Here is a 25221-nt window from a genome sequence, read left to right on the forward strand (position 1 = left end):
AGGAGGGTGTCGCGAAATTGAAAGGGGAGGGAGGTTCGCCGTGACGGCGCGAGCCAGCGCTCTCCGAAAGTGTGCGGTAGGGGAGGGGGCAGTATGAGGGGGCAGTATTCCAGGGATTTATACACACACCCCTAATACCCCCCCCCCCACCAACACCCCCCCCCCCCCAGAAGAACTTCGACACCCCCCCAAAAAGATTCCACAACCACAAGCACCCTGCCTAGGAATTTATACAACCCCCCCGCCAAACATCCCACCGACACCCCCCAAAAATCGAAATTCTGCATAAACCTCTGCAGTATGCTGTGCCCGCACGAGGCGCTCGACGGCGCGAGCGTGGCAAGAACGAGAGGGGGGCGTGCGCGTGATTACGATGTGCGTTCGCTTAAGACACAGTTCGCGGTCCCTTCCCGATCTTCCTCAGACGCAGTTCACACCGCAGAGGCTCACCGTCGAGAGAACCCACGAGTGAGTGCTGCCTCAGCGCACCGCTGCTGCACCGAAGTATCGCATTAGGGAGTATCGTAATCACCAGTTGCTTTTTTAGTGAGCACATGTGCTGTGTAAACAATTTAATTACACAGCAAACACTATTCCGTTAGAGTAGCTATGAAGATAAAATACAAATCTGTTCAATTTGAAGGAGCTTGCCTTTGGTAACCCATGCAGCATCATTACAGCCAGAAAAGACGTTTTTTAACAAAGCAAAAATGCAAGCAACTACAAAAAATATGAAAAAACAAAATTTCGTTTTACTGAGACGAATTATGGGCAGGAGGAAAAAAACATAAGGTCCAGCAATAAAAACGCAGTTACTATTGTCTTAACTACACGTTGACATTCAATTGACACGATCAAACGGATCTAGAGGCCCCACTGCAATTACCGAGTCGTGTTTCGTTGGTCGGCGGCCGCCAACCACATAAATAAAATTTTCTGGTGCCATAGAGAAATCGCCAGCAAGAGGCTTTGAAAGGGTTGCAGGCGCCAGCGACGCGGAATGTGTCGGACGCAGGGGGAGTGGCTGTTCCAGGAATGAGGAATGAATGGCTTTATGGCAGCCAGCTTGTTAAGAGCGAACGGCCTCTGGGTCAAGCCGCCGGCTTGAGGACACAATGTCTCGGGCCTCAACTGCGTTGTCGCACTGTTTTGGTCGGCGCGCGTGGTGCGACCATGGGAAAACTTTGGTAGCCCGGCGGCTCGAATGGCATTCCGGGAGCTTGGCGGCAGCTGGTTCTGTGGCTCACTGCATGTACGTTTAGCGGAATGGCCGGTTGTAAAACCATTCGGTCCGTCGTGCCACCGGATACGGGGAAGCTTGGAGCTGTCAGCTGTGGTTGGACCGAGGCCGATTTATGGCGATAGTTCTCTCTTTGTTGGCCCGTCAACGCACGCAGTGAGGGCGCGCGGGGGTGTTCGTGTAGCGGACCGGGGTGGATGCGGTAGATGCGACGCCTGCGGCGGCCGCCATTTCCTGCGTTTTCTACACATAGATTCTGACGCGGCGTCTAATTATCAGAACCCGGTTTTGGACGAGAAGCGTGGGAAGTGGCGACGCTGGCCGCGTTCATAGAAACTTTCCCGGCCGTTTGCACGTGTCCCGGCAGGTTTCTGAGTGTTTGTTGTATTCGTTTTGTTTGCTTTTGATCTTTTCATTTTTTTTTCTGGTGAGAGAGAGTCACCAGCATTTCAGGGTTACCGAGGGCGTTGCCCACCACAGTTTAAGCCAGGATGTGGTAACCCTACCAATCAGATCGCCAGGGGATGCTGACTGGCCTGCGTATCGGGGGTGGAGACTAAGTGACATTAAAACCACGAGACACGAGGTCTCGGGGTCGAATCCTCAAAGTTTAATGTGCTGTGCACGGCCGGCGTATTGCCGGAATAGCCAGGTTCGGCTAGGGAGGATCTCACCACTTGGGTAGTCTTAGATCAGGGTCCGTCGCTGACGGGGGTGCCGCGTGCACAAAGTTGCAGTTGACTAAGACTCTCACTTTATTCCTTACTTTGTTATGTCTATCCCCAGTCTATAAATCTTCTGTATATATCTTCTGTTTAAATATCAGTCTATAAATATTCTGTATATATCTTCTGTTTAAATATACAGTTTAAAAACCCTCACCAACTATCGTCGTCGTGTCATCAGGGTCGCAACCATCAGTCACTAACGCAGATAATCATCACGAAGGCTTATGTGCCTCCCCACAAAATCGGCGAGGCATCGAAACATCAGAGAAGCACAACGAACCTTCCTTTACTGGCTTCATAAGATTTTTTTAAATATTTTGATTATTTTCAAACCGGGGCTTCTTTATGCCTCACTGATAGCGACGGTATGCGAAAACGCAGTGCACGAAAGCCAACTTTACACTATAAAAGGCACATGGCGGTAATGGGCTTCCACAAAGGCACATCAAGCGCCCAAAAAAGCAAAAAAAAAATCAGTAAGAAAAAAGAAAAAAAATGTGGTTGATTCCTCCGTCATAGGAATCAGTAAAACACGAAAGTGAAATGCGCAGCGAAATCTGCAGCTGAACATGATTTGCCGGTAAGTGGCTGTCGTGTGGGTGTGCTTGGCCAGCGACGCCCTGCTGGCGGGTCGCTTCGGCAAAGGTGTACTGGCCTCATTTTCGTGACGGGTATGACGTAAGTGAAATCTTGGAGTATCGCTGCATAAAACGCTTTCGTGTTAAAACATGAAACCCGAAAACGAACAACCTTAAGTGTAGCGTACTCTTTAGTACTTAAGGTTGCTTCCCTGCAAGAAGACCCTGTATGCAGGGTTGCACCCTTTACAGGCCGCTTGCTTTGTTGTACAGGCGTCACTTACGCGACGGATATGACGTCAGCGAAATCTTCGCGTATCCGGAAATAAAACACTTTGGTGTTAAAAAAGAAGAAAAGAAAAACGCTTCCCGCGATCTAAATCTATCCTGGGTCCACCGCGTAATGAAGCCGATGTCTACCCGATCGCGTCACTCCGACACGTTCGAAGCAGTTTGGATCGTGGACTTTGACTTTGACTGACGTTGCATAAAATAAATAAATAAATAAATAAATAAATAAATAAATAAATAAATACACCCGAACTTCTAAATATGTCGAATGCTAACAAATCAATTGTAAACGCCCACTTACTTGATTTCGCGCAGAGAAATTTCGCGTTTCAACCATCTTTCTTGTTAGATTGCTTGAATTATTTTGAATTTTTGAATTTAAATTTGAATTATTTTGAAGTTTGCGATAACATTTGTATCATTGTTATCGGGGAAAACACTGAACAACTTTTTGTGCAAAAACATAGTGACTCATGGAGCGAGAGAATGGCGTCAGCGCGGCGCAAAAAATAGGGACGCAGCTTCGGACGCGGGTATACACGTCAACCTGACGCCTCCATTGACGACGATGCATCATAAGGCTGCATGCCAAGGATGCCATCGTTGCTAAAGTGCCACCTGAACCGCTAGCGGCGGAGCGGTAGAATGTTCTTGCCCCGATGAAACGCCAGTACAGCGACATATCCAACATAAAAACAGAGCAAAGAATAGAACTCAGGGTAAAAGAGCAAGATGCTGACAAACGCAAACAAGGTAAATGACCTTCACCACTGCAGAACGCGTGGCAAAATATCTAAATCCGTGGGATGCACCAGCACGCCAAAGAAGACTCCGTTGAAAGGTTTTATTTTCTGGAAAATGAGCTAGAATATCTGCCACTTTCCGCCACCGACATTAAAACAGTTCATTGGCTCTCTGTTCAGGCGGACAAAAGAAGTGAAAGGACCAGCCCCTGTCCTCATTCCTTTTCTGTCCCGGTTAACAACAGATACGTGGCTACAAGCGAAGGCACAAATGAGGAAATCGAAGTCTAAAATCAGCTTCTGTGAAAATTTCCCAGCGCAGAATAAAATTCACCCGCCCCTTCGTTTAACGCGACGATGGTTGAACGCAAAGCATTCTCTTAAGAAATTCCTGGGTTGTCGTCTGAGTTTGTACTTTGACTCGAAAATATTTCGGAGCTTGTCTCGTTGACCTTTGACTTTGACCCGCACGCAGTTTGGATTTTTTATCGCAGCGGCTTTGATTTTGACCCTTCGCCATTTGATTTCGCATGACGAAAGCTTCGCGTTCAGCTATCGTCGTCGTGAGACGAAGGGGTGCATGATTTTTCTAATTTCGCTCTTCCATGCCTCTCTCTCCGAATCCAAACTGCTTCGACCGTGTAAGAATTGCGCAATCGGATAGACGTCAGCTTCATAAGGCGTGTGACCCAGGTTCTATTCCAACGACGGCACTGGAAGCGTCTGTTTCTTTCACTTCAGCGACGATCATCATCATCGTCAGAAAAGGTTGGCTTTCGTGCAGCGCGTTTTCGACACGACATACGCCATTAAAAAGACAGAAAGCTTCGCTTTAAAAAATGAAGGCTCTTATAAAAAAATGCAAGACGCCCTGGTGTAAAAAAAGAAATATGAAAACGGAAGGAATATGAAGAAGGAATAGCAGAACGTGAACTCAGCGAACGACATTTTTATCTACATGTTCATTTAAGCCTTAAAAGATAACTTTAAATTGGAAAAGCACTCGAAGTCTAACAATGGGTCATAACACAATGCCTTGAGAAGATTCTCATGAAGCCATTCATGTATGCGCTATTTATCAATTTATTAAACTTTGGGAGAGGGGAGATCCCTGAAATTTTAAAAAGTACACAAATCTCGTAATTAAACTATTGCGAAAGGCAATGCGGGAGTATATCAGTAACCTATTTAATAACTATATCGCAAAGCATCCTGATAAGGTATGCGTTCATGAACTGACTTTTGAATCGGTGTCGCATGAGCAATGTCCTTATCGAACTGCGCGCAACGGTGAAGTAATTAATGGCGCACGACCAGCGGTGAAATTGAACTCCTATTTTCCCAAGAAAAGCAACCATGACGGATCTATTCGACAGTTCCTGCCAATGCCCATTAAAAAGAGCGCGTTTCTGAGCCCTACTACGCAATGCAACATTTCTGCCGTTTTTATGTCACTAAATATTACCAAGTTCAGAGCTGTTGTCGGTCTTACTATTAAGCCAAGAAAGTATGTTCTTGAATGTGCTTTACCAGACTTGGATGTTGGAGATATCTGTAACCTCTGCCTGAGCTATGGAGTGTTTCCTGACAAAATGAAGCGGGCTAAAGTGGCAGTTGCAGATAAAACAAGATATGAAAACAATTTTTCTAACTACCCCACTATTTCTACACTTACTAGATTTTTAAAAGCTCTGGAAGAGATAATGTCAGTTTTTCTCCGAAAAGGGTTAATTGTGTATTAGCAACTCAGCAGTTCGGTTTCAAAAAGTGCGATCTGTACAGTTAACACTGCTAACTAACACACTACTAACACAACCCAAATTAGAGTCATTCAAGGATAATAAACTAACCATAGGTATTTTCGTTGATTCTTTAAGCGCATTCGATTAAACGAATCACTGTCCGTTAAACTGTTGACTATAGACTGAAAGACTCCAGTGGAAATCACTGAACTTCAATGTTTAGTGCTTCAGCGCTGGGCATACCTGTCTGCTCCAATTTTTCTTCATTCTCTCCTTCCTCTTTTTTGCATATTTCCCCTTTCCCCCGTGCAGGATAGCAAACTAGGCTCTAGCCAGTTTAGCTTTCCTGCCTTTCTTCTACATCCTTCCTTGCTTCCTTCCGTCCGTTATTAATCTCAAGGATCATGGTTCCTGTTGTGTTGGGTTGGCACTATTCAAGTTGCTCCTTAAAAATAGAGAACAGCGCTTCGAATTAGTAGATATATGTCTAAATTTATGAAATTGACAGCTGGCGTTCCTCAAAGTAGTACTCACAAACAATCATTCTTTATGTTGTATGGTAATGATCTTGTAAGCATAACCCCCGAAGCAACATTTATTATTCGTCTATGGAGACAACACAAGCACCTTTATGGAATGTAAAAATCCACATGAACTCTGACAAAAGGCAAACAATGCCTTATTTCACAAAGCTAAGCTGTGGAGTCTGGCGAACAACCTAAAAGAAGAGACGACTGAAACTACAGCAGGGGCGCTTGCACCTTTTTCAAAATCATTTAAAGTACCACCTTTACGGTCGCATAGGTTCAAACAACATTGAAGTTGTTTTTGAAGTAAAAATACTTCGACTCATTTTTAACCAGCATCTGCGACGGAACTTGCATGGTTGATGAGTACAAAGTATTATGGCTAAGATTTCAGGTGTTCTGTTCGGAGTACATCCTCTTCTACCAGAAAATGTCGGTTATTGGTTTTCAACGCTTTTTTTTCTGTTCAAATAAATCGCTGTACCTTTGTGTGGGGTACAACAGAAAATGAAAACTATAAATAGAATCTTCTCTGCTCAAAGAAAGTCCGGTCGTCACATACCGAGCCTTAGTATTGACTCACCGCTGGGTCACTTTTATCACTCTTATAATGTTTTAGAGTTCTTCCTATTACACAACTTTAATACACCCATTAGGTGCGAAAGTGGCTGAAATATGACATTTTATTGCTATTCAGTTTGCAAAGGGTCCCTGACACGGAATGCTCTTTTCGGACCAGGCATGATTCGTTGATTCCGATTTGTAGAAAAAAAAAAAAAACGCAGACTTGGCATGGTTAAAAATCACGTACCGCGAATTTTAAATGTTCTCTCCTCTAAAGAAATCAACTTAAATAGCATTGAACTTTCTCAAACTAAAGTTTATGGCCTCTGCAGCTTTTCGTAAACACTTATTATGATCATCGTACATTGTTCTTTTCTTTCTACACACTGCGATTGTTGCTTGGTCTCGGTGTTATGTAATGGTATATTTTCTGCACTATTGAACGAACTAGTTGAGTTAAAGCAGTTACTCAATCAGGTTCTCGAAGAAAATGAGAAACTTAGAGCCGAGATCAAACAGCTCAAAACATTTCCCCCACCACCCAGCGAATCCGATAACTCAGCAGTCATGGACAGTGATAACCCACCGTCTTTTCACTCAACCCCTCCTACCCCTCCCCAAATTGGTTCTTCTACACCCTACATCACCAAGGAAGATTTAGAGCATTGTATTCAAAACATCACTGAAACTATCACCTCCAAGCTAGCTATACAATATGAACCGTTTTTCAACCTTGTGACGAAACTGACCTCCCAGGTAGCTACATTAGAAGATCGGTTATTGGCAGTAGAGTGAAGCGAAGCGAGCGAAGAGCTCGCGAGCGCGTACAGATTGGCTGTGGTTGCACTAAGAGGGTCCTGTGCCATCGATTTTTCGCTGGGCGTTTAAAGGCTAAAAGAAAAGTAAACAGGGCTTTTCGTCTATTTTTCGTGGGTGATGCTTTTTAAGGTGTAAAAAGAAATTTCGAAGTTGTTGGCCACCTGCTACACTAATTTGTAGGGAGAATAGGGTTCCCGTAAAACTGTCTGCGCCTAGCTTTTTGGCCTTCTTTTCTTCGTTTTCGTTGTCGTGAAAGAAGCGCAACTAAACTAAAAATGAAACCGAACCTTACACCGAGGTGTGCGCCAACCTGACGTTATGTGGTCAATGACCTCCCACTCGGCTTTGAATGACGCTTTGCCTGAACGGCAATGAAGCTTCTTCAGATCTCAGCGGCATGCTGAGGTGTGAGTCGTGAAATTGAAAACGAATATCGCGCACACCACGCAACATATCCACGCTTGCACTTAGGTGCTCTGCGCCACATTTTACACAAATTTTGACTTAAATACCACGCCGTTCGGAGTACTTCAGGCTTGTGTTTGACGAAGAACGGTGATTTATTTACTTCGAAATAATTAATTGTAGTTTGAACCTATCCCGTTGCTCTTTCGCCTTTTTTAATCTCATGAAAAGCCATGACGTGAAAGAACACGTCACGAAGTTTATGGAGGTCAGAAAAGCCGACGGCAGGCTTGTACTTTTTGCAGAGTGTTTGGAAAACTTTGTGAGTTTTACCGGTGGCTGCTGTATATATTTAAGCTGGCACCAAGGGGGGAAGACAGCTTTTGCGTTCCCGCGCACACAAATAAGACCTGAAAGTGGGGCTGCTATGGTTACGTAATACTGAAGACCTTGTTAGTACTGAAATAAAGACACAAGATAGAAATGCACGGGGCGAACGCTGTAGGTCCCGTGGACCTAGCGCTTGCCTCGTATATTCCTATTTTGTGTCCTGCATTTAATAAAGCACTAACAAAAAATGCAGGAAGCTCGGGTTCTCGGCGCAAGAACCCAGTGATTCTGGCGCACATGTTTTGCCACTTAAGTGTTCCTTTGAAAGCGAACTACCAGAAACAGCCACCTCTCGAAATAGATGAAAATAGGATAGTTGGTATTACAGATCTAGTTCTTCTCGTTGTTTTATCATGATCTGTTTTGACGCCAAATGTTTATAAAATTTCACCCACGTTTTTATATTTTTCGATGTTAGGAAAGAAAAATACCACTGACATGTTTGTTCCTATTGTTTTGTCGACCGCTGTGGTATTTCTATTCCTACTAAAGTAGGGGTATTTTTCCCATAGTTTCGTCAACAATGGTATTTTGGCTCCTCTGAAATAATTTCCTTATTCGGCAGGGGATAAGAGGGCCTTGCCTGTGACATTCTCCGGCTCATTAAAAATCTGCAATCATTATCCGAAGAAATATCATCCCCGGCACGTGCACGCAGAAGTCTTCTGATTCTCAAACAGTAATCCCAGAGCCGACACACTTCTTTCTACTCTGAAGTGGTCAGAGGGTACCACAAAACAACTAGGCGGATCGTAAATTGTTCGCTTCACGTCTACAGGAACCGGTCAGCGAGACAGCCATCATGGATTTCGGTTTGCGCTGATGACGCCAATCTCTTTTTAAAAGCGTAGCGTAAACAAAGGTTGAAGCGCAAGGCCGCAGTCAGTATGCATCTTCTGCCCGTTAAGTGCCCCATTCCGCGAAAAAGCGCCGTTGTTGTTGCTGCAGTTGTTGGGTCAAAAAAAAAAAGACGAACACATTTGTGATCATATGGGACTTGTACCCGTGTCTGCACAGTTTCAGCCTGGTGCTTTACCAATTGTGCTATTGTTTCTTTCTTTACTGCGCGGAAGATTATCCCTAAAAGCTTTAAAATCAAACCCTATGTACAATGACAATACGCTCACTGACACATATGTGAAAATTCGAGCAGGCACACCCACGCCTCAAGAAGATGCAACCATTCTGGCAGCTGCGATTATGCCGCATAGACACTGTAGGGTGTGATTGTTCGTGAAAAATTGGTTTAGTTCCCCGAATTTCCTCCGCAGTGCGGTCAGTCATGCCACGCTTCCACAGGCTAAACAATCCGATGAGCACAAAAAGATCGTAGGGCACGAGGCAGTTTTTCATCCCTGGCAAGAATCTTATACTATAGGAGGTGATTTCTATGTCCCTTCTAGGAGTCCGCTGCAGAACATAAAAACAAAAGAAAAACAAAACAGCATCCCGAGACAAAACAAACAATTTATCAATTGCCTCAGGTTGGTTACACAAGCGAATATTTTTTTTTCTCTTCATTAGATGTGAAAATGCAGTGCTCAAACATAACGACAGTACGAGGACACAACACAGTCAAGCCAACAAGAGAATACCCTAAACTTAGGACAAGCGCAAATACATCAAAATTCAGGCAAAAATACACAAGCGTTCAAAAGAGAGAACCAGTCAGATGGTTGGTCGAAAGAATTATGCTCACTATGTTCAAACGCCACAGTTTTCGGAAATAAGACTTAACCGCCGCGGTGGCTCAGTGGCTCAGTGGCTAAGGCGTTGCGCTGCTGAGCCCGAGGTTCACGGGTTCGATTCCCGGCCGCGGCGGCCGCTTTTCTGATGGAGGCGAAAAGCAAAAACGCCCGTGTGTACGAGATTTCGGCGCACGTTAAAGATCCCCAGGTGGTCAAAATTAATCCGGAGCCCTCCACTACGGCGCGCCTCATCGCCTGCGTTGCGTCGGCGCGTTAAACCCTACAATCAATCAATACGACTTGTTGACCTGGGTGGCTCGGCTTTCCTCTCACATAAACCACACCGCCATAGACTACGGACTAATTCAAACAAACATGTCATACGGTGGTTCACCAGGATAGCCGAATGGCAAAAACTCGGATTTAGAAAGGCATGATATGCATATCTTTTCTGGGTGTAGGCTGAAAAATGTCCCAGAAAAAGACAGCATCCTTGCAATCTGCAAAACAGTGATCAATTGTCTCTGGTCGTGAACACAGGCGGCAATCTGTCGACCAAGCTATAAAAGACCACGGTCCTTCATCCACATTTTTACAGGGAGTGTACCAGTGTATAATTGAAAGAAAAATGTTTCAACACCTGGCGGGCTACACATTTTATATATTGTATTCAGGACGTCCTGGTATGAACACTGGGGGTACACACTTGGACGATCGGCCTGGAGTCGGCATCTATGAGGGGCAATGTTCTCGCCAAACAAATTCACAATATTATGAATTGAAAACGTAAATGTTGTGCAATAACGCGTGCGGCGTGATACCCGAACGTGATTCCAGGTGAGTAGAACAGGTGCCCACCAGCTGTGCAGAACCCTGATTCCAAGGGTGCTGTGGTGTGTGCCAGCATGCTTGCTGATGTAAATCGCGGCATAAGGCGAAGAAACGAAAGCGAAGAAACAGCCACAGACGCGGTGAAGCAGAAAAGCCAGCCGGTGAAGCAGAAAAAAATCGCCCCAAAACACAAAACACGAAATTGAAGAGATGGGAACAGGATTCAGCAGTAAATAGGTTCTTAATAAATACCGCCAGGCTCTCACTTTTAAAGCACGTACGCAGATCGAGGAATTTTAAAGCGAACCTTTAGCGTTCTCATTGATGGCGTCTGTAACGCGAATACGCCCCACAGGAAAGCCAACTTTCTCTTACGATGATGATGATTGTGGGTGAAGTGTAGCGAAATTAAAACGCAAACGTGCGACAGCGCGACGTAAATAGGCCTAACGTCCTGTTGTGAGGGGAACGTCAACAGCCGTTACCCACACGCCGACGTGGTGTGAGAATGGCGTTGCTGTGCGGGCCGCAAGGCAGTTAGGCACTAGACGTTAGGCCTAAATTCCCATTTTGAGGTTTAAGACGTTAGGCCTAGCGTCACATTTTGGGGTTTAGCACCTCAAACCGGCACCCACTCAAAAAATTGCTCACTGAACGCCAAGCAGCAGGTACCGATTCGCGCCGTACACCCCAAACCCAAACGTTAGCCCTATACGGGGTGCACACCCGAGAGTTGATGTAGGTATTCTGGAAAAGTCGTGCGTACGCACTGCTTTTTGAGAACACTCACAGAATACCCACTACACAGCCAGTGGGTGCTACTCTGGAGGTACCTCCGGTGTAAAGCACACTCGCAGTGTGGGATTGGCCAACCAAAGAATTCATCATGAGAAAGCTTCGCATTCAACCATCGCCGTAGTTAGACGGAGGGGTGCATGTTTTTTTTTTTTTTTTTAGTTTCTCGCTTCGGCTACTGAACTTAATAGAACAAGAACTATATGTTGATCAGCAATATGTATAGCTTACTCCAACGAAGTGACCGCTAAAAGTGATTTATGCGAAAGAGGAAAACAGCATTCCAACACAGCGCTTGTCATCTGTCTTGGCGTCTGTTTATCGCATTTCGTTTTGCCTATTGCATGCTCAATGCGCTAAGCAAAACAGGCGGGTACAGTAGCACGAAGGAGCCACCTCTTTCAAGGTTCATTCTACGCGTAACTAAAAACACGTTCCTCGCTGGGTATCTTGTTGATTTCAACGGTCAATCTGTACTACCTCAAAATATAAGCACGGTTTTTTTGTTTCTGAAGCAAGCTTGTGTTGGTTCATAATTGCAGGGGACGGAAGAACAAACCAGCGTGCGTTAAGGCTTTCTTTTAATCCAGTTTTTAATGTCAGATGGGTTATTGCTTCAAGCAGTTGCACTAGCATTAACAAGAACACAGAGCGAAAGTTAAATAAAAGCGGATATAAACCTGAATTGAAACGGTGTTATTCTCCTTTTTCACGGGCTTTGCGCTTGCTTGACGAATGCAGCGACCTTTGACAGTGAAGTTCTCTGTGGCGCAGCATTATCCAGACGCGTCGAAAGCACGCTTCCTCTTGAGAAATTTCATGCTATTTTCCTCATTCGTGCCAATAAAGAAATAAATCAAAGCTAGCTTACATAACGGTGCGAGCCCGATGTGCTGTGTTTGTCTCACTAAGCTATACTCGAGGAGCACCGCATGAGTCAGTAAGCAAAAAAAAAAAAAAGAAAGACTTTTTTTTTGGGGGGGGGGGGGGGATGCAGGACATCTCACATTTTTGTTTTGTTTTACCGGCGGTGTAACACCTCCAGAAATATACTATTTCTTGCTACGCCACTGGTCTCGTAGCATTTGTCTACGCACAGAGTGGAAGCAGCGGGTTGGTCTAGTGTTTAGGAGAAAACAAAATTGTCTGGGATTTTTAGTGTATTTCATTTTATTTTTAAGGCATAAATGGGCCAATAAAACAATGCGACACAAGCCGAAAAAACACAAAGGTCATTCCTACCATTAGAAATCACGTTGGAACTTCTTTTTAGTGCATTATTAATCAGAATAAACAGCCCCTTGTCAAAAATAGTGTCTGACCTTAGGGCCAGAGTAGTCATGCCCGCAGAAGAAGGTCTAGAAATGCCACCAAGTTCTTCCCAATTGGTGGAGCCAGGAGTTAAACATTTCGAAGGAATAGCATGGGGCACACATTTTGCGGCGTTTTCCGGAAGTGCGGTTGGGTACGAAATTTCGGAAATAAATAATAGCAAGGCAGCTGCAGAAAGAAGCCAGACAGCAATACGTGCTTTTGAGGATCGTTTCACCACGAACTTAAACGGACTTACACGCGAAGTTATATTCCTTCCGAGCAGGCAAATCAAGTCGCAATCGTGGAACCAGCTTTGTACGGTAAGCTTTGCCTCCTTTTACCGGTACTTTTTCTGCCATAAACTTCATACCGCCAAAATGTTACTTATTTCAGTATAGTTGTATCAAAAGTGTTATTAGAAACAAAATATGAGGGCCTCTGTTGTAACCATAACTTTGATATCGGAAACAAGCGCGCCGTTTTTTGAAATACGAAAGATAAAAAATTTTTCTTTCGGTGTGTGAACATGCCATTCAGTCTAAAAATTACGGAATGGCATGAGCAGTGATGTAATGATGCCGTTAAAGGAGGATGCGCTCTGCGTTCAAAGCTAGTTTTTAACGTACTAATCAGGAGTGTAGAAACTTTCGTATTAGCATCTCTGCTCAATCAAAGACATCATCATCATCATCATCGGTGCCGATCATTACGCGGGCGACTCGCTCGAGCTGCTTCATCCTTCTGATAGTTGCCTTTAAAGATAAAGCAATCTCCACGGTCGCCCCACTGTGCATGGCGGTCCTTGTCCCTTCGGCCTAGATTTCCACAAGGAGTTTATTGGTGGAGTTATCTTATTTCGCATAGTATAAGCAAAAATAGATGTGTGAGTGTGTTAGTCAATTCACGGCTATTTTGTACTTCCTCACATGGCAGCCGGATAATTCAAATTGTCTCTACAAACATTTAAACTGCTACCTGTGATTTGCAGTAAGCTGCCCCCCTTTCTCTTATTGTGGGAGGCTTCAACCATGATATGCTTGAATTTCGAGGAGTGGTAACACAGTATTTTGGAGTACATAACATTATAGTCTTTGTCCATGTTTTTGCGATGACGAATGGTCAGGCGAGTAGCCTGTAGCCGACTGGGTGTCTGTTTTCGTTCCCCACGGCATTCAAGTCACGGACGCAACGGTGAGCTTTGTCTTGTGCGTGCCACAGCGGGTAGGATCGCACGTTGAGTTGATTTGTGCAGATGTCGTTCGCTGGGTGTCGACTTTGCTTACTTGCGGTAGCAGTGAAAAATTTTGTATTTAGCTGGAAGCAGTTTATACCCTTATGGGTATAAATTGGTGGGAGTGAATGAGTCGCTGGGTGGCTGACTGACTGTTTGACTGACTACTTAATGCACGCTCGCTCTTCACGGACGAATTCTGATTTTCGTATCAGTATGAAGCTGGTTGGAAGCGATTGTCAGACTCGAGGGTGTTCCATTCGTCCCCAATGAATCAGGAACCAATTGCCCTTTGCCAGCGCAGTTCATCGAAACTGTGACACGGGCTAATCAAGTCGGCCACGGATCTCGTGCCCTTGAAAACGAGCATCTGGAACGAGTCGTCGTCGATTCCTCTAGGGATATGCGTAATCTATTCAGCATTAGGCATGGTCGTGTTGGCGCGCCTGCAGAGATCCATGATGTCTTCGATATAGCTTGTAAAGCTCTCGCCCGGTTGTTGCGCTCGTCCGCGTAGGCGCTGTTCAGCGAACAGTTTCCTTATGGCGTGTCTATCAAAGACCGTAGTGAGGCTGTCTCAAGGTCAGACGAGGTCAAATGTGGCTAGCGATGTCTGTCAGAAATAATACCATGTTATACAGATTGGGCAGCATCGCCTCTTTTGTTGTGGCAGCTCACTCGCTCGTAATAAGACAACGAGTCTTCATCGTCATGGTACCCTGTAACAATTGAAAAACGCCGGGTCGCGCTGACGGAGCTTTCCTGCGCAAATGACCGATGGCATCTGCGGGAGGGGTTGGTTGCTGGCGTCAACGGGGGTGACGGGCATTGGTAGCTTGCGACTGCGGAGTTCCAGGCTGTACGGAAGTTCGATCGCACCCCGTACCTCTACGAATTGCGAGGTGTTTTAATGGCAGGACAACTGAGTCCGCGGACGAGGGACCGAGAGACAAGCAGTCCGAGGTGGACCATGTGGGGAATTTGTTGTTGTTCTGGTTGTTCCTTTTGTTTTTGTTTTGGAACATACATTCCTGGTGGATAGGCCAGGATCGAGAGGTTTGAGGAGCTGACATATCCTGTTCTCAAAAAAATATGACTTCGAAAAAAAAACTGAATGGAGTAAAAGCGCACAATCAATAATGAGAATTTGTAGAAGAAATGTCTCAGGACGCGACAATTTGAGCCGTGCCGCACGACTGATCGCACTCACGTGATGATAATTGTCGGTCAATGTCCTATACCCACGCAGGGATAGTCGTTCGATCAACGGGATTGGCCGGCCGTTACACTTCAACTCCTGTTTATAATAATTAAGGAGGAGGAATGCCTTTATTATCAGAGGGGGCATGAATGCCCTGTTGGGGAAGGAAAGGGACATGAAGGAAGGGAGGGAATAATCGAAAAAAAAAGAATTAAGAATATAAGTGACACTTCAAATTTGAGAACCCAGGGAATAGGCTGGATTTACGCAAGGGTACTCAACAATCGATCACACACATGTCACCGAACTTGTAATGGAGAAATCGACGGAGTATAATAAGCGCGATTCATTCGGGAGACACTGTCGTACTGATGGAAGCATTAGAGCGTGGAATAGAATACGCGCATAAGGCTCTTGAAGGACATACATACACAACGAATGTACGAATACGATTCCCATCATAAAAAAGCAGCTAACGATTACTAAACTCATTAATGGGAAATTTGTGCTTAGCGCGAACTGCGGCCTTCTCGGTCACGGCGCGTAGCTGCTGCATCTCATGAAGTGATCGCGTGATCAGCGAACGCACGGCGCCGTGCGTTACTCTACCGTTATCTCGCAGCTCGTCGCTGCCACCGAAAATGTTGTTAAAAATCGTGTTTGAACCTCCCGCGCAAATTTCACGTGGTTCGGAGAAGCTACGAATGAAGGAGGAGCGGCTTGCGAAAGTGTGAGGGGGAGGGCGCCCCACGGCGGCGTCGCATGGCGAAATTGTGGAGGTAGGCAGTGAGACATACTGAGCTGTGGCGTCATAGCAGCGCGCGCCACCCTCCGGCAGACTTGTCCGGCAGAATTGTGGAGGGAGGCAGTGAGACATACTGAGCCGTGGTGACGTGCTGGGAGATGACGTCTTAGCAGCGCGCGCCGCCCTCCTCCTCACACTTTCGCCAGAATCTCCTCCCTAGTTTTCTTTATATCTTGGGTGTCTCGTTCGTTCGCTTAGTTACGCGGACATCGCCTTCGCCGCCGCCTTCGCCACCACCGCCAAACCCCTGTACCGGGCGCCAAAGTGCTTCGCACTAAAAGAGCGAGTTTTTTATAAAGGCGTCAGGCAAGGACACACAATCTTCTCGCTATTATTTTCGGCGTGCATAGAGCGGCTAAAAAGAAAGCTTGATTGCGAGAAGTCAGAGGTACGAGTAAGTGTTGAATGTTTGATTCACTTGAGATTTGCGGATGACCTCTTTACGTTCAGGGAATTAAAAAAGTCCTGCAAGGAATGCTTCAAAAACTCCACTCAGAAAGCTTAGTCGTACGGTTAAAGTGCAATATTATTACGTCGTGGCGAGAGATGAGCCGAAGCCAAAGAACAATGCCCAGACGGGCTAGGTTACAGTACAGGACTCGAACAGAGTGAAAGCATTGATTCACCGCTCTAACAGGAATTAACTACAGCGCTTGATGGGGGGGTCTTATTTATACATAAAGAGCTAGCGGTCATACACGCGTTCCCTCTAGATTGTGCACACGACACGAACGGCACACGCACACACAACACTCTTTCCCGAATTCGTGAGCGGTAGGTAGTAGCGGCGCACGCTGAGTCCGAGAGAGGGGAGAGGGGAGGTCTCAGCAATAGCTTCCGCGTCCTTCGGACAAGTCTGTGCGTGTTGCGTCGGGCGCCACAGAAGTTTGAATCATGCCGATAGCGAGGCGCCAGCGATCCAGACATGTAGCGGCCTGTTTGCATCCGTCTTTTTTTGGATAAAGCCAGCGCTCATTCAGACGAGGACGAAGAAAGTAAACCACAAGGACAGCCGCTGGTTGTCCTCGTCTAAATGAGCGCTGGCTTTATCCAAGAATGTTAAATTTCCAACTAGCCCAGCTTGCAGCCCTCTTGCATCCGTCGGCTGCAAGCGTGAGTCCACCGACAGGGGGGCCTGCTTGAAAGGCGCACGTAGCTGAGGCTTCGCCGCACAGCCGAGGAGTTTTGCGCAAAGCACTGCGGCGAGCTGATTCGTAACATTGGTCACAACCTTGTTCTCAACGCGCGTTTTTTATTTTCTGTCACAAAAATCAAGCACATATTTATACTAAATTAAAAGAACACTGCGGGTTCCAGATATGTATTGATACTCTGCCTCAAGATTAATGTTTTCTTTTTGCTTAACAATGTTGATAAGTCTTAAAATACGGTGCCAGAATGAGTGGTTTGAAAAGGTTTTGCCTACATAAACTTCTTGTTTCAGAATGTTTATTGGCGGTGATATGTTTTAGTGGCGCCCCCTGGCTCTGAGGTCAGCTTAGGGACTCACTCCGCTGTTGTCTGCTGCACTTGCGTCGCTGCTACACTCGCGCCGCTGTCGCCCGCTTGTGAGGGGCAGCAGTGCCTCGGCAAAAAATCGGCCGCTTTGATGTTTTAGTGCATTAAAAAGCGTATTTTCAGTAATTCAGTTATTCTGTCTGCTTATGACACCCCCGAATAATTTCACGCTGTATCCTGCACAAGTCTGCAACTCCCGAGGAGAGACAGACCAACTTTTTTCAGAGCGGTCAGATGATCGTGTGTAGCTCGTCCTTGCTAGCTTATTTGCGAGGTTCAGTGCTCATAGCTCCTCGATAAGTATTCAAAATGCGTAGGTTTCCCTAAAGTATTTTCAAAATGCTGTTATGAAGACTCAACAGTCTAATATTACGCTCCACGCAGCGGTCCCTACACGCGCATCGCACCGTAGGAAATAAAACGGCTGTCATCTAGTTCCTTTGTTGTTGTTGACTTGTTTGAGATGAATGGTTTTTCTATGGCCAACGCATAAATTTTCTGCACCGTCGCACACGTATTATTAGTAGTTTCGATATGTTTGTGACGCTCACAAAGTTCGTGTGGGTATTTTTTTTCGGTCTGTAACACATACAGTACCTTCTCGAGACATTAGCTTTCGTTATGGCTGCGTACAAGAAGGTACGTATCCGCAGCGTCCGTTGTTTATCCACATGCAAATTAAATGAGAAGGTTTGTGCTATGCCATCGCGAAACGGTGCAGACAACGTTGTCCAGGGTACTCGAAGGCGGATTTTCCGCCCCAAATTTCTGTCGTAGCTAAGGAGCTGAAGCTCAACCCGAACAGTTGTGACATGATTACGGTGTTGAAGGCTTGATATACTCGCTAACGAACGCAATAAATAGTATACGTGCCGGTTTTCAGTACAGCTTGTATAACGAGAATCGAAACTGATGAATATGTCCAAGCAGCTCCTCACTGTTTTCCAACACCTTCAAGCGTAAGAACAAATCTTGGCGTGCTAAGGATGACGTTCCATGAACTGCAGAAAATTACTATTAATCTCTTGTCCTGGACCGAGAAGCCCGCCCACTAACAAACTTGATTTTAGTGTTAAATAAAGTTTTCTCCTCCCCCTCCACCGCCTCATTCTCTTGAGTGCAGTGTTACTATAACGCATATCTGAATATTGGGAAGACATGGCTGTCGGAAATGGACCGAAATATCCCTCCAGGTATGAACAAACATAGTGTTACTGTATTTTTACCGTACACGTTACTCGTTTTGCCCCAGCCTGCACCAGAACGCGCCTATACACACCGTAGGTTATTTGGAGCTCAACCTGCATTTCTTTTGCGCCCCATAGTGCATGTCGGTACACTTTCATGCCTTGAAAACGTCAGGTGAAGTGATACAACACTTTAGAGCGTTCGGCAAGGTGGCAAAAAATTAGCCCCATCTTCCCGAAGGGAACGCTGAGTAGATGCGCGGCATCGCGGAGTTCCGTTGTGTTTCCGTTGTGTTCGTAGTCGAATTTGGGGGAAATGCCAACCCACTAACTGACGGGACTGTTGCTTCCATCCCACTTCATCGGAAGAACGGAGTGAAGTGGAGTCAACCGCAGCAAGCGCTGAATTGAACGCGCGCAGCGCGCTACCCGATTTACATTCAAGGTTGAAGGAGAGGAGACGAGAGGAGGAGAGATTCGCAAGCGCCGAGCATGCGCCGCGAAAGCAGAAGCGAGAACGCGGGAGAAGCGAAAGCGAAGTGCACGCAGCTGGTACGAGCGAAGAAGTGGCGGGAGTATCGCGCAGTTGTGGGAGAGAGGGAAGGAGGAGAGTTGCGCATGCGCAGTGTGAGTGCGGACGCCGACGCGGGACATGCCCAGACTATAAGATGCTCCGCATCTAAAACTGTTTCGCCTTACATACGATCACCGGGAATCGTAATGCCTTCTGCCAAAGCCGAGAGCCCCGAAGGCCTGGAATTTGTTTTGGTCTTGCATTTTCGCTGCTGTCGGTTATTAGACTCTGGCTGTTCCCTTCGTTCGAAAGATTTCCGAACACTGAAGCTGACGCTTACTCCGACTCTCCGCGCTCCTCACATGACCGGATTCGCAAGGAACGGGGTGACGCCGGGAATGTTTCTACCGGAGCGGTATGAAAAACTATACTTTAAATCACGCCCTGAGCCAGTGTATGCGATTTTAAGTCTTTTATTATGACAAAAAGTTACGCATACGCAAAATATGGAGCGGACAAGCATAAAAAGTCAACCGAGCGCAAAGAAACAGCAGGGAGAGCGAGCCCGAGTGAAGCAGACGATAAATTCGAGAATCCCTAAGCCGACGTCGGGGAGACGCGCTTCGCAGCGCCGCCGGTGGTCCCGCTCACCGCCAATAACTTTCGACCGGGCGGCTTAATCGAGGGACATACATACATACATACATACATACATACATATACATGCATACATGCATGCATGCATGCATGCATGCATGCATGAATGCATCCATCCATCCATCCATCCATCCATCCATCCATCCATCCATCCATCCATCCATCCATCCATCCATCCATCCATCCATCCATCCATCCATCCATACATACAGGCTGCGTTCCAATTCGCAGACAGCTTCGTAGACAGCCTACGAAGCAGTCTAACTAGACGTCTAAAGGAATAAAATTGGAACGGCGCCGCGGTCGCAAGCGCAACACCCGCGCCAACCTTTTCTTTCCTCCATGACCCGCGCAGACGACAGCGTCATAGCAGACATGTTGAGTTGCGCAAGCCGCAAGTTTCGTAACTATTATTACCGTTGTTATTACAAACATTACGTAACTAAAAAATTAGTCATTTTCATCACTAGTACCTTATACTAATTATTTAAATAAATGAACAAGTGCTTTTGTTTCAACATTAATACGCAAAAAGGTGGCGCTGGCGTCACTTATTAGTTTAGACAGGAAGGTAGCCTGCATCGTTGCTAACTTCGATGCTGTCTCCTCGAAGCAGTCTTCGTCGACTGCTTCGTTCGAATTGGAACGGGGCTTAACATGGCGTACTGTCCGCGAAGACGGAAACGAAGCTGTCTAAAGGGTAAATTGGAACGCACCCACAGATCAAATTTTCGGGTTGAAGTAGCCCAAAAAAGACCATCATCTCTCTAAAAAAAAACCTCGTGGGGCATCCACATATAATTGAAAGACGGCGTATCGTGGCCCTAAAAAATGTCTCCGTTGCAATGCATTCGTGTTTAAAGGTGAAGTCGACTGAGATTATAGCTGTTAGTTTTTAGTATAGTCTTTCTAAGCTAGCATTCCCACATTGTGTGTTTTACAGGGAAGCATGGTCATCTACGGAGGGATTATGGTTACAGCCCCACTTAACACTCCTCTCAACCACCGCTGCCTCTTTCCCGAGTTGTGTAGAGGTTGTATTTACTGGCGAGGCACGCAAGCAGGCAACCATGTGAATGTGCCGTCACTGGTTACGTCGGGCTCCGCGGGATGGCGGTACTTGTCCGTGCTAAGCACATGATGTGTGTTGGACGTTCAAAACTCTAACCCGCCGAACGCAATGTAATGCCTCGACTCCAATGAGAGGGCGATTAATAACATCTCTCTGGACACAACCGTTGAGAATCGGGTTGAAACGGAGCAGACGACGCACGCCGGTGTTTTTCTTCCGCGGCTTGCGGGCGCAGTGGCACAACCCGTGCAATATCCGTGGCGCTTCGGCCATGCTCGTGGTCGCTTCCAATGTTGCCAAGCGAAGAAGTTGACCGCTAAACTTTTCAGTCAATACCATCTTACTTGCCACGTTCGGCGTGTCTCTCATTGCACAATGACGCGAGCTCTTCGGTGGCCACCGGAGCGGCGCACCAGAGCCTGCGCCATAACTGGAATTGACGCGCTATAATAAAACGTCATTGTCTCTACCCACCAATCATGTGTGTACTTTATCTATGACGTAGGGATCGCGACAATGCCCTCCTGGCTGACCCCAGCGCTGCGACACAGCTCCTGCTGGCGTCCAGAGCGGAGGAAGCCATTGCCACAGCTTGCCAAGACGGCGCCCTGGAATAAGGGTGCTCAGGAAAATAAAGTTTCCTTCCTTCCTTCCTCCCTGCCTCCCTCTTTCCCTCTTTCCCTCCCTCCTCCCTCCCTCCCTTCCTTCCTAATTCAGCACAGCAAACACTCAATACCCAACATAGCAAATCCCACCGCAGCGCCAGCAACGATTTAGAAGAAGAAGAAGACTTTATTTTTCAGCAGACGTTGTTACAATCCCTGCTGAAGGGGCAGGAGCTAAAGGCATTGAGTGCCTGACGAGGGCTCCTGACCCTCTGGAGTCCCTGTTCCGAGGGTGGAAAGGCTCTGTTTCTTGTGTTATATACCGGTTATGACCGATGAGGCAGAAAGGTGGGGATTTACTAAGCACCTTGACAGAAATCTTAGGCAAGGCAAACAAGCTATGGAAAGAAGAATGATGCCATAAAGCTTACAGATTGGAAACGAGCGATTGGGAAAATGCAACAAGCTCGGGTGGAAATCATCGCCCCTTGTAAGAGAGAAGTGGAGTTAGGCTGGACGTGCCACTGGTAGAACTGACAACCGACGGACCACAAGGGTAGCGGAGTGGCTACAGAAGAACGAGACTGCAAGTACGAGGAGGCGAGTAACTCGACGGAGGGATGAGGTGCGAAAATTTGAGGGCATAGAATGGATTCGGGCAGCGCAGGACAGTAGTAGTTGCAAGTAAATGGGAGAGGCGTTTGACCTGCAGGGGATATAAATAGGCTACTGCTGCTGCAGATGATGATGATGATGATGATGATGATGATGATGATGATGATGATAACGACGGCAATACATAAGCGCCCTTGCGCATGTGCGGGTGCGCGTGCGCATGCGCGTGCGCGTGTGTGATAGAAGCTACCCAATGGGGTGGAAATTCGATACTTGTGTTCAAACAGAAGTGATTTATGTTTAATCTTCACCAATGTATTGACTAACGCATCTATTTCTGACAGGAACGTTATAAAACCAACCAGTAAGTCTGATGAAGGTGCGGTTAATGAACGAAGCCATGTCTTACCACATTGTATTTGTATTTTTATTGGTGCCTGCTTACGTACGTGCGATTTCTCTTCCACAACAAGGTAAGTTTTTTTTTACTTTATGCTTTGCAGCAAATAATTTGATGGCTAAGCCCGGGTCTCTCCTGGAGCGAAAAAACTATGTTGGCGACAGAGAAAAACCTCATTGGCTGCGAACGCGTGTATACGCCGGACTCACGTGTCTCAATTAGCTGAGACGCATCATGCGACTCCACTTTTGCTAAAAAGCCAACAGAACTGCTGGTGGCGTGGCGGTGTTGTAAAGACACGTGTACGTGGCGGCTTGTCGTTAGGCCGGCAACGAGCTCTTGCTGGACTGAAGAACGCGATGCCTAAACCACAATAAAACTTCTTCTGGCATCGGTAATGTAGACGTAATGTGCACGGTAAAATCGCGAGCGAATTTCCCAAACACCACGAAGCCCACTTGGCTTTCGCATCCGCGAAAGAGGAGAGAGAGAGAGTTCCTTATTAGACAAGAAAGCCGAGATCTTTGCCAGAATCTCAACATCCGACATGCTACTCGGCGAGGAACGGATGAGGTTGGACATAAAAGGCCTGATAGATTACAAAGCAGAAGAAAGAGACGAAAGAAGCAAAAAAAAAAAAAAAAGGAAAACAGCGTTCAGCTTGTGTGAGCAGTTCGATGAACATCCCGGCGGCTTTCTAAATCATCTATTCGACACCGATCTCGTCCAGGTAATCAAACAACACCCCTAGTGCTTTGCGTCGAGAGGAAAAGGAGGGCCATGGACCGAGCAGTACTTTAAGCTAATCAGTTGCTTAGGTGCTCGATTATCTGCACCTAACGGCACCTTGCTGCCATATAGGCGGATCGCTCTAACAGTAGGTGTTCCATGGCTTCATAAGCAAACTTGGGTGTCTTCCGCATTCCCATGTGTATCGTTAGTTTGAAGGATTTACAAGGTGGCGTTATCGTTTAGAAAGTAAAAACATGCAGCCGACTAGTGCACTAAACCAGTTTGGTTAAGCGTACATGTGTCAGAACGAAGGTGTGAATTTGTTTTAAGCGTAATTTTTATTTCAGAGAGCAGGTAGAGAGAGAGAGAGAGAGAGAGAGAGAGAGAGAGAGAGAGAGAGAGAGAGAGAGAGAGAGAGAGAGAGAGAGAGAGAGAGAGAGAGAGAGAGAGAGAGAGAGAGAGAGAGAGAACTTTATTCAGAGCTGCGGAGTCAGGAGTCCTCGGAGGAAAAGGGTGTTCCACGGCACTCCGTCGGTGGCGTACTTCGCGGAGGTGCACAAAGAGTTTCAATGTGGGCAGCCAACAGGGAAGGTCAGCCTCAAGCCTTCCAGATCTGTCTAATAACTCACTAGCGTACGAATGCTTTGCGAATTCACCGTTTGAGGACTGGGACCGATCCTCAGTACCCAGAAGAACGCCTTCCTTATCAAATCTGCATTAAAAGTGCCCACGCAAGCACGTAATCAAATATTTTAGATATGCATTGAGTACTGCAAAAATCTTTGTATATATATATATATATATATATATATATATATATATATATATATATATATATATATATATATATATATATATATATATATATATATATATATATATATAAGAGAAGAAAGCAGTCTCTGACGAAAGCAAGCCTCTTTGCTGAAACGTTGGCAACAATCGTGCTTTAATATATATATATATATATTGTGGTACCGGGGTTCTTGCACCCGGCCGCGGTTCCCCAGAAAGACACCGAGCCCCCTCGATCACACCTTTACTGGGAGTCCCGCTCCGCCAAGGTTCACTGCTCAGCCGATCCGGCTGCACACACGTCGCCCAGCCGAGTCCGCCATGTATATATATATATATATATATATATATATATATATATATATATATATATATATATATATATATATATATATATAGTCAAGAGAGGGCACCACAGCCCCTTTGACGGATGACAGCTCCACACTTTACTTACAGCTTTCACGTTCAATTAGTTTCAATATCAAGCTGGCGTTGATTGCAATGACAGCCCCCGCGGCAAGGACGCAGCGCAAGGATCACCTGCAACACCGTGCATATGAGAAACTTGTGCCTGTGTGTTTCAATTGGATTGACATCAGCTTCGGAACGTGAGGGACCCAGGTTCGGGCCCATCCAGGAGAAGCGGTGATCTTTTCGAAGCCTCGGTTTGGGTGCGTGACACCGTGTCGCTAGACTGGGCGCCGGGTGATTGGGTGGCTAGATACCGTGACCCCGGACCAGCTAGGATGACAAGCCGGGCCCCTCAAGTGCTCTGCACTTAAAAACTGGAAACACCCGGCGTATTCTAGTCTGTCACAAAATAATGATGTTCTGATTATTTTCTTCAGATGGTGAAGCAGCGGACGAAAATATCTGCAAGGATCATAAATGCAAGAAATTCGGTAAATATTGTATTTCACTTCTCATTCGTTAGATACCGCCTACTGCAGGCTCGCCTGCGGAAATTGTCCTAATTTCTGCTTAAATGAAGCATGTCTGCAAAGCGTATGATATTGTATGCATGAACAGTTTAACTGTGTACTTTTTCGGGCACAAAAAAATAACAGTCTCTCCTCCGCAGAAAAACTCGATCATAAAATAGTGTTGCACTAGTTCAAGTTAAGCTAAGAGCGCCATCTAACGCTATGCTATTATAAGAAAAAGAAAATTAGTTCGGGGTGCTATTTATAACTACATTTGTTTATCATTCATTACTATCTATTGCGGCCAAAAT

At 46.1% G+C, this 25221-nt stretch overlaps 1 long non-coding RNA gene across 1 annotated transcript in view; it reads left to right on the plus strand.

Annotated features, from left to right (window-relative positions):
• The first annotated feature begins 12786 nt into the window (after positions 1-12786).
• LOC144166010 (uncharacterized) overlaps positions 12787-25221 on the plus strand; it is a 34080-nt gene continuing 21645 nt past the window's right edge. Inside the window, exons 1-3 of the long non-coding RNA XR_013321549.1 lie at positions 12787-12975; positions 22405-22533; positions 24836-24889. This is a non-coding gene — a long non-coding RNA (uncharacterized LOC144166010). The remainder of the gene's footprint in view (positions 12976-22404; positions 22534-24835; positions 24890-25221) is intronic.

The sequence above is a fragment of the Haemaphysalis longicornis genome, unplaced genomic scaffold, assembly GCF_048455015.1.
Source record: "Haemaphysalis longicornis isolate Haplotype H1 unplaced genomic scaffold, Haemaphysalis longicornis Haplotype H1 scaffold_155, whole genome shotgun sequence".
Taxonomy (NCBI): domain Eukaryota; kingdom Metazoa; phylum Arthropoda; class Arachnida; order Ixodida; family Ixodidae; genus Haemaphysalis; species Haemaphysalis longicornis.